This window comes from Psammomys obesus, unplaced genomic scaffold (genome assembly GCF_907164565.1).
Source record: "Psammomys obesus unplaced genomic scaffold, mPsaObe1.curated_primary_1811, whole genome shotgun sequence".
NCBI classification, from domain to species: Eukaryota; Metazoa; Chordata; class Mammalia; order Rodentia; family Muridae; genus Psammomys; species Psammomys obesus.
The window spans coordinates 21,076,866-21,087,240 of record NW_026585894.1 but is presented as its reverse complement, the minus strand read 5'-3'; the positions used below and the strand labels follow the sequence as shown (position 1 = coordinate 21,087,240).

General features: G+C 39.4%; 1 long non-coding RNA gene across 2 annotated transcripts; it reads left to right on the top strand.

The window, feature by feature from the left end:
- Positions 1 to 524: 524 nt before the first annotated feature.
- LOC129671021 (uncharacterized) lies at positions 525 to 10,342 on the top strand. Of its 2 annotated transcripts, none has more exons than XR_008719287.1 (4): positions 525 to 579; positions 2,808 to 2,866; positions 5,206 to 5,306; positions 5,400 to 10,342. It is a non-coding gene; the product is annotated as an uncharacterized LOC129671021 (long non-coding RNA). The 2 variants fall into 2 exon arrangements; XR_008719288.1 differs by having other exon boundaries at positions 5,178 to 5,306.
- The last annotated feature ends 33 nt before the right edge of the window (positions 10,343 to 10,375 follow it).

Genomic DNA, 10,375 nt, shown 5'->3' with positions numbered 1-10,375 from the left:
ACAATGACTGGTTTGTTCTCAGTATCATCTTTCTGTTTATTGCTTTCCTAACATGTTCTTTCTCCCATGGGAAAACATATTATAATACAAGAATAAATATACGAATCATCTAATTGTTAGCACAAATTCTAAATCATTTTAACTTACGTATTTTGTTTTTATTATATTTGTTAGCCCAGATTAGCTGCAGAAATCAAAGAGGTTTGTTTTGACATCCCCAAACATGTCTCCACTGTGCGTTGCTCATGTTCCTCTGCCTTTTCTCTACTTTCTTCCTCCTTCTCTCTGTGTCTCTTTCCCTTACAATTTATGTCTTTCAAAACTCTTCCTAACTTCAGTGCTTGCCTATCATTAACTATTTACTTTGAGACACACCTCACTGATTGTGACATCCTAGAATGTTCCGGGCACTTCTGCTGAGAATTGCTGGGATTATTGGACTAATCCAAGGTCATCTGGTTAATTAATAACAGTGCTGCTGTTCAAGGTCTATTTTTGTACTCCTTATGCTTTCTGAGCTACATTTTAGTCATAAAAACTAACAGGAACTCACATGCTCACTAAAGCTGGGGACCCAAGGTAAGCATAAAATAACAGCTATAGCAACTTATGCTGCATTATTTACACATTAAATGTCTTATTTAGTCCTGAAAAGATTAGAGGAAAAATATGATCCTAAAAAGGTCTATCAGTCTGGCTGGCTGTCTATGTCTGTCTGTCTCTCTCTTTCTTGCATATGTGCAGGTGGCAAGTTGGCATTTGTGATGTCTGTCTCTCCATATGATTCTGCAACAATGCTACTTCATGTTAGACAACACACTATATGAAATATTGGTAGTAATGCAAGTGTACTGAGATGAAATAGAAATGTCATATCATTGGTGTTGCAAACTTAGGTGTGTTACAATCAGTTGGCGTACAGTTCCAAACAGAACTATAGAGCGCTGTAGGCTTCAGTGATACAATTGTATGGTATTTCAGCTAGGAGAAACACAGAGGGAAGAGTGTCCAGATCCTATCACTATTTTCCAATCCATTGTGTGTAACCAGAAACAACCCTTTATCTCAGAAGCTTAGATCCTGTTCTTGAATGGACTTCCCTTCTTTTCTTTTGGAAATGCCTTCCTGGAATATTCTATTTACCTACAAAAGATCTTGCTTCTTTTAGAGATTTTCTAATTAAATAATATACACACTTACATGCTCATGCATCTGTACACACACACACACACACACACACACACACACACACACACACAAACACATACACATACATACATACTAACCTGGGAAAGTCTTAGTTCCTATTAGCATAATGTACTGATGGAGATGATGGTGTCATTTGTATGCACTCACTATAAGCATCCAACTACCAATTTTTGGTCCTCTAATAGAGCTGTCACAGTGAAAAATAAGTTTTAGGTGTCCAAGGAGAAAGATTTAGATTCTAAGACAGATTTGATACAGTAGCATATTGTTGCACTTAAGTCCAGCAAAAAAAATTATCAAAACTATGGAATACATGTCCCCAGGGTATTATCATAGTTAATGTTTGCTCTCATATTTTATCACCTGAGTTTCATGAAGCTGGAGATGCTTCAAAATTCTGAAAGCCCTAGGTCTGTGTTTTTCTTCCCTGTTCTCCATAACTGAACTAGTTGATCCATTCCCCAGCCTGACCCTGTCATGTTTCTTGGAGCATTAGACTAGACGATCTCTTTAAAGATTCTTCTGCACTTTGGCTCCATGGTTCCATGAACCCGGAGTTCTTCAATGTAGTCCAGGTTGCTGTGTTTTTCTAGCACAATTGTCCAGCCAAATCTTCTGTGAAGTCCACAGAAGTTGAGTTCTTGAATTGGGAAAATGACTCATATGAAAGTGTCCTGGACTTTATTTATTTAATAGAGATCTATGCAAAATCCTCAAACTCCAAGATATTGGTTACATGTCCCTCTATAAGATGAAACATGAAAAAAATGGGGATTCTACAGCCTGAAAAAATATACACAAATAAAAGAGTATAGAAGCAACCTATGGTGTGGAAATAAAAGCTTACCTCATAGGAAGTAAGTGTTAGGAAAAGAACTGTGCCTAGGTAAAGGCTGAGTCAATGCCTTCTTGGAACAGGTTTTATTGAAATTATCAATAGAGTAAGAACCTAATGAGTTGCTAAAGAGAAGACCTGCTCACCTTGCTCCTGCATTTTAAGTCCTCAGAAGATACTGGCTCAACTACTGCTCAATGCCAGATCTGGCAGATGAGGATAACCAGGTATAAAGCAAAGGGAAAGGGCTTGCTCTATGCTTGAGCAATCTGACTTAGGTCAACAAGGCTTTAGTAACACCTGGAGGAAATCCAAGGCCAGTTATTTCTTCAGGAAGTCTGAACTTTCAGATAAGAAAAGGCTTTCTATTCTCACTTAAGATCCCTATCCTTTAACCATCAAGCCCATGTGAGTCCTCCAGAACCAGCTTAAGAAAGCTTGCATTTCTGAATCCCTTCTCTCTTCTGTTCAATTACTTCCCATTTATATACCAATACCCAGCTCAATGTCAAAACCTTAGGACCATCCCCCCCAAATTATCCTGATAGAAAAAGGAAGTAGCTTTTATTCCTTTCTCCCAGAACAGTGAAGTCTTATTATAACCCACTCTCTATTATAGGATATGCCATCTTATATTGTGATTATGTTAGGACATGGCATCTGATATTGTGATTATTTCCTTTTTTTGAAGTTAGAAATATTTGTGTTTTGTTTCTTAAAATCTTAGCTTAAACCAACACTAACACACTAGTTTTTGTCACAGGCAATTCCACCTGCAGCTGAAGTTTGACTCCACTAAGCTCTATCTCCAATATCTGTCACGTGAGTTTGATTCTTAGGTTTCCTATGTTTCCTGACTTGTATGAGGTTTATCAGAAACACCAATCTTACATCATCTCAGAGGTTTTGCCAACAAGAGAAGGAAACTCTTATTCTGAAGCTAAACAAGTCTTCTGGTTTCTGATTGGCCTAGCTTTCATTATTACTCAAATCTAACCAGTTGCTGTGATCTAGAGATTATAAGTCTCTAATTAGCTTGAAAGAGGCTATATGCTCCCCCTCACCCATGGAGGCCAGACTTGTTTAAGCCCTGTGGGATAGGAGAAGCAGAGGGTTGGTGTTTAATAAAAATGAAATGAGTGTTAGAACTGCCACAAAAAAAGTGAACTGTGGGTGCCTCATAACATTGTTTCTGACACATAGTAGGTATTTAATAAATGATTACTGGGTTTGTGAATAAAACAGTGACTATAAACCTCGTTCTACCCTCATTTCTATTCACTGCTCTCATCCATATTGTTACTGGAGACCATTAGTCTTCTGAAAATTAAAGCTTCAACAACTTGCATCCTTCTACACTGTTCTTTTTCTAATTCTAGCCAACATGACTTTGATTGGTCATGATTGGACTGATTTTATTCATAAGACACAGAAAAGATTTTTTGCTAATATGCTTTAAAGTTTTTTCACAGAGTGATTAGATTATTACTAATCTAATAATACACCAGATTAATGGTGTTATTAATTAATAATATTATGTGATTTTTCCAGCAATCATGTAGCTCACTCAAAGAAACATTTGAAAATCTATTATTCTGAAAAGCTTTAATGACCAAGATTAGAATAGTTATGTTACTCTCCAGCCATTACAGGGCATATTTCCCCCACAATAAGCAACCAAATAGATAAAACTGCATTCCTCACGGTAGTAGAATTATACTCTTTATTTATTCATATACTGCCACTTTATCTACAACTAACATTCACCAACCCATATGTTGAATCCTTTTTTTGTGTAAGGGAGGGGAAACTTAATAGGAGATTCTAGTCTTACATACCTAATTATGACCCCCTCCAGGCTAAAGTAGATTGTGTTCAAGGACTTTTTGGTCTGTACCAAAAACACTATCCCCAGGCCCAGGCTGGATCTAGAGACTTGGAAAATCAGAGTACCAATCCAAGTGAAAGCCTGAATGCCATATCTGAACATACTGCAGCGTGGAAAATGGGTCCCTGTTCTTAAGTCTACTTTCTTTTTCTTTCCTTTCTTTTCTTTTGTCCATGGCTCCAGCTCATATTGTTAGATGTCATACATGTGTACATAAGAACACTAAAGTCTATCTGCCCCAGATTCATCATTGTACATTGAAAACAGTCACTCCTTGGCCCTCTCTGGGGGCCAACAGACCACACCAACTCTTTTGCTCATCACCACAGGAAGGCTCTTGGGAAAAGGCTTGCATAAGCTCTAGATACATTCCCATACTCCTCACACTATTTAAAGAAAGGGGATACCAGAGGATCTTTAGAGAGCTCATCTCTAAAGTATACTGCCAAGAACAAGGACCTCTACATAGAGCCAAGAGAAGAGCTGCCCATAGTTGAGGGTGTTGGATCACACTAAATGAAATTATATCTGTAATTACAACTACTGCTGCACAAGCATGCTCACACAAGTGCAACACACACACACACACACACCATACTCAACCATGGTTTAAGATTTAGAAAGTATCTCTATAATAAAAACAACCTGGTCCTCAGATGAAACTATGGTCAACTGTGGAAAGTAACTATCAGGAAACATATGGACACAAATGACCCTGAGCCCTTAGGTCCTTACAAGTTTTATTGAATCAACAGACCACAGTGACTACAACACACACATCAAGAAAGCCTCCAAAGCTGTAACAGAGATTGCTGCCTCCCTGCCACTTACCTTCAGCATGCACCATTGCCATTGTTACCAATGACATCATTTTCTGAACACTTTAAATTCCTCACCTTAAGGCTTCTCTTTGGTGGATCATGGGCAGGTCAAAAGGGTCATTCATACTAGGAGCACACTCAGTCATGATGGGAAGAGCTGGAGGGAGAATCCCCAGCTTCCCCTTCCTCAAGTGTGATCATTGTGAGTTCTACACCATTTCCTGGAGGTACCCACTGAGTCTTTCTTGTTCACAATGGTAGCCATTTTGAAATCCTTTCCAGGTTTCTTTCTCTTCCCTGCCACACTCTTCTACCTTTATTTTTTGGGGGGGGATATTTGCCATGAATATTTCCATAGCTAAGTCTGCACTCTCAGTTATTTTCTTTGACAATTGTTTCTTGTGTATACAACCTTGATTTCTAGATATTTTTGTTTTATTTTGCTTTTTGAGGCTGGGTTTCTCTGCATAGTCTTGGCTGTCCTGGAACTCACTCTATGGACCAGGATGACCTCAAACTCACAAAGACCCACCTACTATTGCTAGGATTAAAGGTGTGTAACACCATTGCCCTGACATCCCAAGAATATTGACAGATGTGGCATCTCAAGCACCACTCTCTGAGTTCCTCTGTTTCATTTCTACAGATGAGGAAACCAAGACTCAGCAAAATTCAATAACTTCCCTGAGCTTTCACAATGAGAAGGCAACAGAAGCAGGATTGGAACCAAATTGGATTTCCAAACTCAAATGACTGATGAATGAGCTCCAATAGTATTGCATATCACCCTAATGCCTCAAAAGAGCAGATCAAAGTGTTGGTAATCCACAGTCTACAATTGTCGAGTTGTCAGATCATCTGTCTTTTTTTTTTTTTCATACATTGATGACAATAATTTCAGATTTGTTAAATAACATGCTACAGTTCCAATGCTTCATGCCTTTCTTAGAACATGGGATAGGATGTGCTCTGTATACAAGTTAGCTGGCTCCTTGCCCTTCCTCCTCCTCTCTATCAGGTTCATTACTTGGACTGACAAGAGGGCAAGTAATGGCATAGGAGAAGTTAGCCTCAAATGCTTGTTGTTTCTAGAAAGTATCCAGCAAGTAATGGCATAGGAGAATTTAGCCTCAAATACTTGTTGTTTCCAGAAAGTATCTGGCTAATTTATTTCAAAAGGCTTTTGCTCCTATGAAGTTTAATCGAGTTAGTGCGTATTAAAGGACTCGCTTAATCTTCATCTGAATGTGAGCAGTAAATGTGTTTTGGAGATTATATTCATTCCCCAGTGACTGTGAGTACTTTCCTATTCTAAAGCTGATTCTTATCCTTCAGAGGAAAAGGGTTTCAATTCTATGGAGTCACCAAAATAAAATACAGAGTCACAAGCAAAGTGGTTGTTTACCCTTTGGTACAGGAACACACCCAGCAAGAGCCACGATGTGAAGGCTGACTCCTTAATGAGCCATCCTTTGTGCTACTCGCCTTCTGAATATGTACAAGACTATGGGTGTCTGCAAAAAGCCTTCAAAATCACCGGGCTGGGATAGGGAGCTACCATCTGTGAGCTGCTGGTATTCCACTTTGTTGCTTCTAATGGAAGGCCAGCTTATCCACTATGGGTGGAATTGCTAAGCCCTGTCAGGGGAGAGATTTTTCCAAATAAATTTTAATGGCTTGGAATCAAGTTCAATTCATGAAAAAAAAAAAAAAACGAAAGACAGGAAAGCTTGCTTGGTATCATATGAGCAATACTAAACTTTTACATCCTGTAAGCACGTGGGATGTACAAGTTGCTGGGAGAGTATGAAGAATTTGTGTTCCTCTGCCAGAAGAAATTCATCCTAGCATTATCTGAGGAAGGTCTTTGATTTCTTCTCTGTGTTAGTGAAATAGTCTTGAATCAGATAGGAACACAGACGGTCTAGTTACACAAGAACTAGACAGTAAGTTCAATGGTGTGGGGTGAAAGATGACTGACCGATCAAGAAAGATGGCAGCCAAGGATGTGTAGTTGCTATCTCACATTGGGTCACATCCTAACAATTCCCTTCTGAATTATGCTTCTAGACACCCCCAGGCTTGTTGATCAAATGGAAACATATAATCTAATAGATTAAAACAAAGCAAAATAAAATAAAAACAAACAAAATCAATAAAAACCCACATAGCCAAATTCTAGTCTCAGTTGGGATTAGAACCCAAATATTTCTGTGGCCAATATTTCTGCGACTTTACTAACTGTTGGCCTAGGGGTGGGAGGTAGGGGAGTCATACAGTACAAGGTCAGTTCTGTTACCCATGTGGCCTTGAGCAAATAATTTACTCTGTTGAATAATCAGTTCCATCTGCAAAATACGGATAATTACTATGATTGACACATGTTATTTCATTGCCATAAGGAAAAAATGAGCTAATACATTTGCAAGAGCGTTAGAGGCAGATAAGAGCTACTCAAATATAATTTACGGTCATTTATTGATGGTGATGATGACAACGACCGTGACAATGGTGATGATGATCACTGTATCACCAAAGACATCTCAAAGAATACTTTAAAGTAGTGACACTCTTTAGCATAAAGATGTTCATGGAACATGCACAGAATTTGGTATCTGAGAAGCTGCTGCTTGCCAAGTGGAAGGATGACTCCAGGTACTAGGGAACCAGGCAATGTAGGTTGGAAGGAAATGATGCCATGGTCAAGTATTATGACCTCATCTGAGGTGTTATTATGGTTAGAGACCAGCAAGAGAGCAAAGGGGAGTGCAGAGGGAATCCAGATGAGATTGCAGTACTGGGCTACAGTGAGATCTTTTTATCTTTGTTAGCTGTTGGGTTCAGATCATATTTTTGAACAATGAGCAAGCAGCCTTATGTCAAAACCATCTGGGTCTGCTCAGGGACAGGCTTCCAGCTGCATGAGAATGGTGGTGGAGTCTTCAAATATTTATGAACTTCAGATGCATGGCCTCTGGAGCTCCAGGAGGTGAAAGCACATTCCAGATGCATAAAGGATGGGCAACACCACAGGAGGCTCTGGTTCAAACATCCCCAGTTGAGCATGAGTTGCTACAGATGTAAGCAAGAAAAGTCTGGAAGCTTCAGGACAAGTAAGTTTCAGAGTGATCAGGCTCTGCAATGAAAAAACACAGAGATCCTGTCTCCATGGATGTGTTTAAGGTGGATACAGTGTTCCCTTGTGGGACTATGAGTCGGTCAGTCTGTTGGTTCTTTTTATGCTTTTAAAAGTTGAACTCCTCAGAGTGAGAGAAATAGGTTATCCTTGTTGCCAAAGGTGTTGGAATTCATTCCAGCATCTCACTGGTTTTGTTATACTAGAAGCAGTTTGTTCCAGCTTGTTGAGATGGCAGCAATACCTTTGGCCTGGAACCTGGATTTGAAGCCCTTGGGCAGACAGGGTTGACAATGGACTGACTGTAAGATAAAGTATCAAAAGGCTACAGTCCACTAAAGGTAAGGAAGCAAAGAAGGGGACCTTTTGTCTTTTCCAACCCACCTGGGGCTTCTCAGATGTGACTTTGATCTTCCTATGACTCTCATAAGAAGTGTCCCTTCTCCAGACACATTATCTCTTCTCTTTTCACACCAGCATTTTAAAGGTGGAAGAGGGGCACTGGCCCTGTAGAGGCCATGAGGGTTCAGCTTGCAGAACAGAAGTGGGAAGTAAGGCCTTTTGTGATTTTATTTGAGCTGGGCTGCTGGCAGGCAAAAAGGAAGAGACAGTTAAGTGCACTGGGATGGCCAGATCACTGAAGGTGAAAGTTGTTCTCACATCAGAAAGAAGTATCTCTGGTAGCCCTGATCAGCAAGGGAGGAGTATATAGCTAGTAACAAATGGGAAATGTAAGATCAGTCTTTGTCCGTAAGCATAAGGTATGTGAACATCTTAAATACCGTCTGTGCAAGACACAGCAAGACATCATACCAATGATGATCCCCAAAGAATGAAGAGCAGAGGACATGCTTTTTATATTCCAGGGTGCAAGTTTTGTCTCCATTGTACCTTGTGTCTACTCTGCTTTGCAAGTTACATGAAAACTATGCACCGACTACAACTTCAGTGTGTCATAACTTTAGAGATAGAGCTCATTTAATTGCAGTGGCATTAAGAAACACCTAACAACTGTCTACTGCTTAGGCCCCCTGTTCACAGCTCTTTCTCTAAGGAAAAAGTATATAATTAATGTGTTACATCCTTCTAGTAAATTTCACTCCATGCCAGAGTTGATTTCTCATGTTTCTAGTTGAAGAACCCTGGCTTATATTATTATTTATGTTGCCTCCTTTTGTTCAGTTATTGTTTACTCAGAATCACCATCTGCCAAGCATAAATGCCATTTCTGAAGAGCATAACTCATGCATTCAAAAACCAAAGAATTGAATAAGGAGACAGAAACAAGTAATATGAAGTGCTACAGTGAGGAATTAGGTGAGTTTTAGGAAAGCAGAGGAGGTGTGAGCAGCTTAGACTTCATGGAATCAGAGAATTCTTCCCAAAGAGAAGATGCTTTGGTTATGTGTTGATGGATGAAAGAAGTCAGTACAGACACAGAACAGTGAAGATATAGATGCAGGACAATTGTGAGGTATCTCCATCATATTACCTTGAACAATCTTGGAAAGGCCTTCACGAATGTGTTCCGAAAAATACATGAGGAGGTTGGAAATTAGACATCAGGGCCAGGATATATACAGCAGTTCCTTTCTGTTACATGAACCATAGATTGATTTCTCAGTTTCCATTACCTGCCATGGTGACCGCCATACTCTGAAAAAATGAAGTAGAAAAGTCTACAAATGAGAAATTCACGTTTTAATTCTGTTGTATTGAATATTTATAATGACCTCTTACACAGTGCTGTGTCGCATGGGATTTGCATTAGCCCTCTGTTCGGTATAGCCACCCTGTATACATTATCCACCTACCCGTTCCAGTAAATCTTCACTGACAACTTGAGGGCATTTTAAATCACTTAGAGGTATACCTCTGGGCATGTCTGTGAGGGCATTTCTAGGAAGGTTTAACCTAAGAGGGATGAGCCATTATGGATGAGAGCTGGAGATCCAGTGTGAATCAAAATGTAAGAGTGAACTGAGCATCATCATTCATCTCTTTCTGCTTCCTGGTTATGGATGCAATTGGACCAGCTGCCTCATACTCCTCCTGCCCCAGAGAGAACTTTTGGGACCACCTCACCTTCCCTTTCGGAATGGAACTGTGAACTCAAACACAGTTTAACTTTCTTTGGTCAAATCGCTTTTCTCGGGTATTTTGTCATAACAGTGAGAAAAAAAAAATAACATACGTTATCCATTAGTCTCTAAATAGACAAATTCGTTATTGATAGTCTCTGTATCAAACTGTTTATTTCCATGTAGGCTTAGTACAATATTTTTGTTTTATTTTTAGTCATTAAAATCAATATCTTCCTAAACCAATCTATATACTAAACTCTGTATTAGGTATGTATAATCACACAAAAGTGGAAGAAAAGAAAAGAACTGATGTTACAATGTTGTCCTCTGGCATCAACACAGGTGCCATTCCCCAACACACACACACACACACACACACACACACACACACACACACACACA